Below are 10,261 nucleotides of genomic sequence, written 5' to 3'. Positions count from 1 at the left end.
ATTTGGCGCCGTTGCCGGGGACCATCTTTTTACCTTTATTTTTTGGTTATTTATTTAGTCTAAGACCTCTAACTTGCTCTATCCTTTTTGTTGCAGCTAATTTTTCAGGTGCATAACCAGTAGATATACTCGGAGAAACGCACAAGGAGAGTTAGTTACATTTAGCAACCAGGAGCTAGCAAGGTTAGAAAGAACAAACCGTCAACAATCAGGGCCGAACAACGCCATAATGGGCGACTACGGCAATCAAGAGCAACTCACTGCTCAGTTGCAACAGATGCAACAGCAGATGCTTCAGAAGCAGCGGACCATCCAAGCTCAGCAGGATGCTGCTCAATAGGCTGCTCTCGCGCAGCAGGAACAACAGGCGCATAATGCTTCAATCGGGCAGAGAAACCTTCCTTGCAACATCCCTACTACTCGTTCTGCCATAGTTCCTCCACCCTGCACCAGGCAGGACTTCGAGATCAAGCCTGTTTTGATCGGTCTAGTACAGAGAAAGGTGTTTTCTGGTCTCCTTACAGAAATTCCAATGGAGCATATTGAGAGCTTTGAAAAAGTCTGCAGTTTCACTCGCGCGAATGGTGTTCCACCAGATTACATCAGGTGCATGTTATTCCCATTTTCTCTTTATCAGGTGCATGTTATTCCCATTTTCTCTTGATGGAAAAGCTGCACGGTGGTTGAACTCTCTCCCTACCGTCTCTCTCACTTCATGGGAACAGGTCCGATCAGCGTTCCTCAGCCATTTCTACTCTAAGTCGAGAACAGCTGCATTGAGGAACAAGATCACCGCCTTCGGACAGCTCACTGATGAGCCTTTCTGCGACGCATGGGAGCGCTTCAATGACTATCGCAGAGAATGTCCTCACCATGGAATTGATGATGACTACCTCTTGGGAATTTTCTATGATGGAGTTGACTGGAAATTTCAGAGTGCTATGAACTCTGCCAGCAATGGAGACTTCATGACTCAGACCACTGATGGAGCGTTTGAGCTGATTGAGAACATGGCTGCCACCTCAGCCAATAAGAACGAGGAGAGTGATTGCTCGAAGAAAGGGAACAGTTCTGACACCCAGAAGATGGATGAGCTGACTGCCAAGGTTGACCAGCTACTGAAAAATAACCAAGGGCACGTCTTCAGCATGGAGCAAGCTACGGCCGGGCAGATTCAGAACCAGAACCAGCAACAACCGCAGAGCAATCGGCAAGCTGTTCCAGCTACCGGGAACAGTCAACCAGATGAGCTGAAGGGTCTGGGTATGATGATGCAACAACTGTTGCAGGGTATGCAGATTCATGGCAAGGCATTGAATCAGGTTTCTATAGACATCAACACCAGGATGGACAACATGTTCGCTGAACTGAATACAAAGAATGATACTGTGAGCAACCACATAAAGAGGATTGATGTTCAACTTGCTCAAACAACTAAGAGTGTCAAGAGTCAGCAAAGTACCCTTCCTGGAAAGAATGTGATGAATCCTAAAGTTGAGCACTATAATGCAGCAGAGCTGAGATGTGAGAAATCTGAGGGAAAGGAACCGGAGCAACTGTCTACTGAGACTGCTCCAGGCGCAGAAGAGAGAACAGAGCAGCCAGCTAGCTCTGAAATGGCTGCTCCTAGCGAAGCTGCTGAGGTTCCTAAGGTTCCCTATCCAATTTCACCTAAACATCTGATAGATCCTATTAGTGCAGAGCAGCTAGCTGGGTTTAGGAAGATGGTGAGAAGGCTTCCTCAAAATATCTCATTTGAACATGCTTGGGAGATTCGGCCATTGCATATGTTCTTAAAAAATTGCAGAGAATCTCAGGAGGATATCAAGGCACTCTTTACTGAAACACTGACACCATCGCTGAAGGTACTGCCTAAGGTTGATGACCCTGGAAGTTTGTTTTTCCTTGTTCCATTGCTGGAGTGGAATTCAAGGAAGCTCTTTGTGATTCTGGGTCTAGTGTGAACCTTGTCTCAAAAGCGATTGTAGACGAGTTGGGCATTGTTGATGTTGAGACTTCTCTGGTGACTCTGGCTTTTGCAAACTCTTCCATGACAGTCCCTTATGGCACAATTCGCAACCTTCCTGTCCAATTTGGGAACTGTATTCTCCATACCGAATTTCAGGTTGTTGAGATGAGCAAGGATCATGAGATGCCTTTAATCTTTGGAAGGTCATTTATGGCTACAGTAGGAGCAATCGTCGACATGCCTAATAAGAGAGTCTCCTTCTCCAACATCAACAAGGATGTTTTCTACAAGGCTGTCCCAACCAGATTACAAATCCGCTACGCCTCTTGCATCTCAGTGGTTAGTGGAGAACAGCTGGAAATTGTTCCTAAGAAGGAACTTGGTAAAAAGGGTGAGATCAAAGAAGTTCTGGATGGAGATCCTCACACTGATACCAAGAAACTCAGTGGGAATGCAAGGGTGAAAGAAAAAGTCAAGAAGAAAAGGGTCAAGGGTGACCCTATGATGACTTTGATACCTCGCTTGTATGATGAAAAATCCATTGAGTATGAGGTAAAGTGCAATGGTACCTCTAAACCTTTCTCTAAAGTCAGATTAATTCTCACACATGAGCTGAAAGAGAAAGGAGAAGCTGCTGTGAAGGAGTTGCTGAGCAGAGTTCTGAAGCTGAACATGTCTGATTGTGGAGCTTGTTTTGGAACAAGCCCTCATGATCAACCCGACTGATCCCTGTCACCAAGTCAAGCTATTGACTTAAACCAAGCGCTTGGTGGGAGGAAACCTACTGGTAAGTGTAAATATAAGTTGGTTTTGTTTTTGTTTACTTATTTTTTGTTTTAGTTTATTGAGTCTCAGGTCAAAAAGCAAAAAAATCCGAGATACTTCAAAAATTCTAGGTGGCAGCAACGGAACAACCTGCCCTCTGAAAAGAGCGGCTGTTCCAGGCGACCATCTGACGATAGAACACCCAGAATTTTCATGGAGCGCCCGCTCCACTCAGGTAAGTATCTCAACCAAAAAAAAATGTTTATTCTTGTTTTCACCTTCTTTCTGATTTATTTTCACACCAGGGACGGTGTGAAGTAAGTCTGGGGGAGGGTTTTTGTCGTTTACTAACTTGTTTCTTTCTTTTGATTTTCTTTTGAGTCAGTTTTTATGATCGAGTCAGTCAAAACTTTGTGGAAATTAAGACCTTATTCTGTGTTGATCACTGACCACCTCGTGCTTTAGTTATCTTATTCAGTGACCTTAGCAGTGGTGAAAGACACACATGTGGACCTGGAACACCCTGACATTATCTCATTTGGTTTTCCAGAAGATTTCGACTTGTCGAGGTTACACTGGAAAGACTTAGCTCCATTTAACTTGAACCTAATCTTGACTGTCATTCTTCTTACTATGGGCGTTAGATCAGGGAAACGAGAATACACTCAAGACTTCTTATTCTTTTTATCCATCTTGCTGATCCTGAGTGGCTAGCTCATCTTTAGCTAGTTCCCACCTTAGCCTTTATTCCACCTTTATGCATTTGTTTTTCAGAGTCATATGTGCAGATATGTGCAAAAAGGTCGGAGAGGAAAGGATCAACGCAGCCTCTTACTCGTTACTGCTGCAGAAATTAATCAGCCAGAAAGGCCGAGAACAAGCAGATTAAGGGAGCAACCGCTCCATAACCAATGAACTGCGCAAGAGCAGGGGTGGAGAACCAGAATGGTTACGAAATCAGAACCACCAGTGGCACTCAGAACCATCATGTATTACCTCCTTCTTCGTCACATCACCATATCAGTCTTCAAAAAAAAAAACGAAAATAAGGTGATGGAGAAGGGGAAGAAAGAAAAGAAACATGGAGCCACTGGGAAGGTCAAGCGAGAAGTTGGTACCAAGTGTTGAAGAGTATGCAGAGGAAAGTGGAAAGCAGAACAATCAGTCGCTTGTTCCATCATCAGAACAATCGAATCAGATATAGCAAAAACGAGTAGAGGCTGTGGACATCAATGGATCTATCCTCTCTTGCCATTTTGTGCGATATCCTGCATCCTCTACAATGAAATGATAGCCCCTAAACACTCTTAACTCCACCATTAAATAGCTTGTTCCACACCTAGACCGTCTACCCTGAATAGTGCATGTGATGAGAAACTCACGCTACTCTTAATCGAATGTAAGGAGCTTTGTCTGGAAAGTGTAGCTTTTGCAGGTTTGAGATGTAGAGTATGGAGCCGATCTTGAACAGCAGTCAGTGGGGTTTTGGTAAGGGTGTGTTGTCCTAGTTTTACTACTTGTATGGTTCAGAGATTCGTGGTTAAAGTATGGTTGCTGAGAATAGGAGAGTTCCCCACACTTTCAAACCTTTCTCCCTATTCTTGATACTTGACATTGTTTGAGGACAAACAAGGATCTAAGTCTGGGGGAATTAATATATGGTGGTTTAGACATCTTGTATATATGCTTTTCAATTGATTTTCAAGTCTTTATCAAGTCTTTCTAGTCCTTTTCGAGTCATTACAGGTTTGGAGTTGCATTGGATGGGAGATGGACCAGCTGGAACAAAAGAGGCAGAAAACAGTGCAATTTGGTGATTTTCACGCAGAACAGTCGAGCGGAGCAACCTGAGTGCATGTTCCAGCGGCAGAGATATTTAAGGAAGTTTCCAAATATTTCGGGATTTTACCTATGGCTTCCCCCTTTTACTCTCAGGCAGCCATAGACCTGCATATATATCTTTTCTTATTTTCTACTATGATTCGACACTAGTTTTTACACAAGAAACCATTGGAGACTTTGGTACTTGAAGATTTGCTACCTTGAATGTAAAAAGCTTCATCTCTCTCACCTTGAGAAGATTCATGAACCCTATCTTATTTATATATTGATTCAGCATGTTTTCTTCATCTATTGTCTCTATGATTTCTCTGTTCATGGCTGAGTAGTCGCTTGTTAGGTTTAGGGTGTTAGGGATCATGGATCAATGAGTTAGACACAAATAGGATTGTTATACCTTGATATATATGTCTATTGCTAATCTTAATGCTTGTGTTAAACTGGCCACTTAGCATCTGATCATAGGTTTAATCTAATCATCAAAAGTGTTTTAGGTTGCTAGAAAAAGCATAGATAGGTGATTTGTCCTTAGCCAACGAAAGCTGATGTTAAGGCAAATTGTGAACCAATTGAATCCGAACTTAATGCTTGTCATCATTCTCTGATCCAAACGATAGTCTAGGCATTAGGATTGCTTAATAAATTGGTAGACACCACGACAATGCGTTTATCTATCCTTGTTGTTCAAGTTCTAGATTGGCTCTTATTGCCTTCCTGAATAGTTGTGTAGCTCATGATCCTAAGTATCCCGATGAATCACCCTGAACTTAGCTCTCTTAATCATCTGAAAATCTTAAACGAATTTATTACTTGCTTGTTACGAAAACTTAATCTTAAAACCTCCATATTGTTTTAGCTTGATATTGATCCTATAGAAATAAAGTGTAATCGTTGGTCTCTGTGGATTCGATCCTAAAGTGCTACATCAACATACCATTCGATTGTGGTAGTGTGCACATTAGGTTAATTGGTGTGCGTATACACGTAATATCATTAAACAAAGAAGAAGCTAGAGGATTTCAGATTTAAAACGCATAAGAAACATGAGTTTGAACCATAACATACTTGCGAGGCTCATGAAATGTATTTTTTGCTTTTAACAATATAAAACCTAGCATGGAACCGTACACACTTATTCGTTTTAAGTTTGATATGTACACATAACTTCCAGAAGCTCAAACAACATATTAAAATAATAACTTAACAACCAAAGTATAGATGCCCTAGATCCCAATGTACTGGGAACATATATATATGAGAACATGTATAGAGCACTTCCTTTAAGGGCTTTTCTCAGCTTCATTTCTAGTCACATTATCCATTTTTACATCTGTGCCCATAATGGAAGATAGAGCAGTAGCAAGAGCCGACTGGAAATTTGGATTTGTCGTAATGGCTTTGATTGTTTCCGCCGGTAAATATTGCACTTGATGAGTAATACTCTTGATTCCAACGTGATCAAGATTGGTTTGTGTAGGATGTGGTGAATATGAAGACGACCTTCCAAATGGATCCAAAGATGACCCGGCGATTCGGGTTTGAATCATATGTTGGTAAGGTGATTGCTGAAGGGTGCTAATGTTGCCGTAAGCTGCACGGTATTGCTCATTGCGATTACCAACACCACCCCAATTCATCACTGTGTTTGTGCTGTTTGAAAAGTTGAGATTGGTTGAAGGATAGCTATTAGATCTTGAGACATTACTAGGAGGAGCACTGAACCTATTAAGCGTTGATAAGAATGGTTGCTGCGACGAGGAGGAGGTTGTGAGGTCGAGAGTAACGGTTGGGTGGCCTGAAGAAGAGGTTTGGAGGAACGGTGATTTAGGTTTTGGAATGTTTCTATTGCCGGAGAGGGAGAAGTTTAGGCCATGAAGATCATGGAGGCTCCGGAGAGGAGCATGGAGGCTGCGGCTGAAGTGGCGGAGGCCATTGCGGTTGCTGACAGTGGAAGTGGATGGTTGTGTGTTCCTTCGTAAGTTGAGATAAGAATAGACATATCTTCTGAACATCTCTGTACCTAAATAAGGGATAAATTGTTATGGCTATTTTGAAAACATATATGTATTAGTGTGTATATAATTATTTGGAGTTATGAGTTTAGGTTTAATTACTTGTTTTCTTACGGGACAAGAAGGTGCAATGGTACAACGATAGTAAGCTCGTGGACATGGATTACCTTTAGCTATTTTCTGGCCATATTTCCTCCATTGACATCCATCGTTCATCTACACAAACACAAACCCAAGAAAACAAAAGTCTTTATAAAAGAAAAAAGCCAAACGTTAAATGCCTTTTCATAGAAAATAAAAATTTTGCTTTTAAAATTCAAGATGTGAACTAATTAAGTTTTCTTTCTGAAATAGCTTAAAGCTTAAAGACTATTAAGTATTAACGACAATTTAGTAGTCAACTCGTCGGCTAGTTATAGTGACTACCAGGTTATTTGTTTCTCCATCCATATGAGCCATTTGAATGAAGATAAGAGTTTTGTTCTTTTATACATTAAAAGTAAAAGTCATCTGAATGGCTCATCTGAATGAGTTTTAAGAATTTAGACTTAATTTTAAAAATCAGTTGGCTCATCTCGATGGAGATGAGTTTGTCAAAATGGCATAATGTCTATTATACCCTACGTAATTAACAAATTACTAACTCAAACTAATATCATTTTATCACTCATGAAAAACGACAAAACCACCAAAAAAAACATTTTCCTATCAAAACTACAAAACACATTTTTTCGCTAAAACCACCAAACACAATTTTCCGCCAAAAACGCAAAAAACGTGTTTTCCCGTCAAAACCGCAAAAACGCATTTTCCCGCCAAAACCAGTAAAAGCACGGTTTTTTTTTTGCCAAATCCGTAAAAAACGTGTTTTCCCGTCAAAATCGCAAAAGCACATTTTTCCGCTAAAACCGTAAAAACGGTTTCCTGCCAAAACCGTAAAAACGCATTTTCCTATCAAAATCACAAAATAAAATTTCCGGCAAAACCGAAAAATCGTGTTTTCCCGCCAAACCCGCAAAACACGTTTTCCCGCCAAAATCAGAAAACGCGTTTTCTCGCCAAAACCACAGTGTGTGTTTTCCCGCCAAAACCGTAGAAGCACGTTTTCCCGCTAAAATCGCAAAAGCATGTTTTCCCGCCAAAATTGTAAAACACGCTTTCCGCTAAAACCATAAAGCAGTTTCCTGCCAAAACCGCAAAAACTTGTTTTCCCGCTAAAACCGCAAAAATATGTTTTCCCGCTAAAACAGTAAAATTGTGTTTTCCCGCCAAAAATCTTACCATTGCTTTCATCTTTTAAATTTTAGTTTTATAAAATTTAAGTACATGATGCTCTTACCATTTCTTTCATCTTTAAATTTTAGTTTTATATTTTGAGTTGTTTGGAAGTTTATTCAAATTTGAGTTTCTGTTTTGAGTTTTATGAAAAGTTATAGTAGTAGTTAAATTTAATACAAAATTAAATAAAATAAATAAATTTATATGAAATAAAAATTTAGAAATGTGAAATGCTAATTTTAAAATAATTTCAGTGTAAATATATTTATACTAAATAATAAAAGTTAATATAGTTAAAATTAATATCAAAAATATGATTAAATCAAAGCAAGTGTATTTATAATTTGTTTATTAAACTCATCTGGAAGAAAATAGAAGTAAACAAACAAACATAAAATCCATCTATATAACTCATCTAGATGGCTCATCTAGATAGAGACTAGATAGAGAAACGAATAGCTCCTAAAATCTGGATGTATCATTTGGATGGATCATATAGATGAAGCAACTGGATGGAGAAACAAACACCTAAAATTTTGAATGATGATATTTTTGTTTATACATGCATTATATATATACACGATCAAAAATTGAATTTTTTTTGAGAACCAATGATTATACTATATATGTTAGTATCGTTTTTTGAATATATATGTTAGTATTACATGTGAAGATATTGTACTAACCGTCGTTGTCTCACATCTTGACCTCACAGAAACCCTAGCTTTCTTAACAAGGTTTTGAGGCAAAAGCTCTTCTTCATCTTCATGATCATCTCCATCATTCTTAAACCCAAAACTATTTTCTGACGGTATCATAGTCTTGTTACTAACTAACAAGGACGTATTTGCTTGATTATGGTCAATCTCAAACTTCTCAGTAGGATAACTCAAATCTTTGTATTCAAATCCCAGACTTAATCCTTGATAACCACTTCTTTTATGTTCATCAATGTTTTTTTCATCACCGGTTTCATCCATGAAATCTTTCGTTTTTTCTTCTTTGTTCGTTACTGAAACACTTGGAACTGGTGATTTTAAGCGTGTACCTAAGCTCAACAAGACAAGTTCGTCGCGCTCGCTAATTCTTTCTTTTTCTTCATCTTCGTTTTTGTCTTGATGATGGCCCTTTGTTGAGAATTTATTAAGGTTTTCATGTTGTACCGTTAATTGGTTGTATTGTGTTTGAAGAACCTCAAACTCCTTTTTTATCCTGCTCAAGGATGACTTTAGCCTTCGATTTTCCTCTTTAGCCTCCTCCATTTCGACTTTAATTGAGTCCAGCTGATCTCATCATACATATAATATGACAAATCTAAATATATAACATATATAAACATTATCAATTGGTTAGTTTCTCCTCAATTTATTTGATGCGTATATGTTTACTTTTTTTTTTTTGGCAACATGCGTATATGTTTACTTTCTTTCTCATTATTGTTGTAAATATATATGTGCAAATTGTATCTGGTATAGCAGAGATAATCTAATTAGTCTGGAAAAATATATGCAACTCGATTCAACAAAGCAAACTTATCATCAAAACAGAAAAAGACAAAACTTTTTTCAAAAAAAAAAGAAGACAAAACTAAAATTAAGAGATTCGCAGAACAAGCTAACTAAAATTTAAGAATTCAAGATAAGCTTCACTGATTAAGACAAATCAGCGACTAATGATTTTGGATAAAGACCAAACCATTAACCAAGAAATTTGTGAGAAATTTATGAAATCTTCCAGGATTTAATTGATTTATGCATTTAGAATAGCACAAAAATCAATTATATGATACCTTGGATCTTTTTTTTGGGTAAAATGTTAAGATGATACCTTGGATCTTATAATATCTAGATGAGGATCATCGTGAGATGCATCGAGTTTTCTCATCTCCGCATGTCTTTCTTCTCCTCCATGACCACTCTTCAAGAAATCATCATTCTCCATTTTTATTTTTGTAAGCTCTCGTAATTTTTTTGGGAACTGTTTATTCCCATTTCTATATAACAACCTGCCAACGTATACATCCTTTGACTACACCAATTAAATAATTGACAAAACATGCAAGTTTGTTATATTAATAATAACATTCAGAGTATATCATTTCTATATAATTAAAAAGCGTACGGAAATTTATCTCAAACATATGACTCTAAACCGGTAACCATTAAAGAAATACGAGGAATAAGAAAGAAATGAAAGAAAGAAAAGAAAAAAAAAATAAAAGAGAAATTTATTCATCTCCTAATTTGATAAAGAATAATTGTAGTTTTTTATTTCTTAAATGTTAAAGAATCGTAATTAATAAATATTTCTTGTAAATTGTGTAAATTGTGAAGAATGATAAATAATTCAATATTCTCACTCATTCTCTTGGTCATCATTTCGAGCTTAGCTTCTATAA

The 10,261-nt window shown here is 38.1% G+C and overlaps 1 non-coding gene and 1 pseudogene across 1 annotated transcript; both read right to left on the bottom strand.

Moving 5' to 3' along the window:
* Window positions 1-773: 773 nt before the first annotated feature.
* On the bottom strand, window positions 774-880 carry LOC125588123. The gene has a single exon (XR_007324517.1). It is a non-coding gene; the product is annotated as a small nucleolar RNA R71 (small nucleolar RNA).
* A 3,625-nt stretch (window positions 881-4,505) lies between these two features.
* Window positions 4,506-9,804, bottom strand: LOC106419265 (annotated as a pseudogene).
* Window positions 9,805-10,261: the final 457 nt, after the last annotated feature.

The sequence above is a fragment of the Brassica napus genome, chromosome C5 (assembly GCF_020379485.1).
Source record: "Brassica napus cultivar Da-Ae chromosome C5, Da-Ae, whole genome shotgun sequence".
NCBI classification, from domain to species: Eukaryota; Viridiplantae; Streptophyta; class Magnoliopsida; order Brassicales; family Brassicaceae; genus Brassica; species Brassica napus.
The sequence above is the reverse complement of the archived record's forward strand: the minus strand, read 5'-3'. Positions and strand labels throughout refer to the sequence as shown.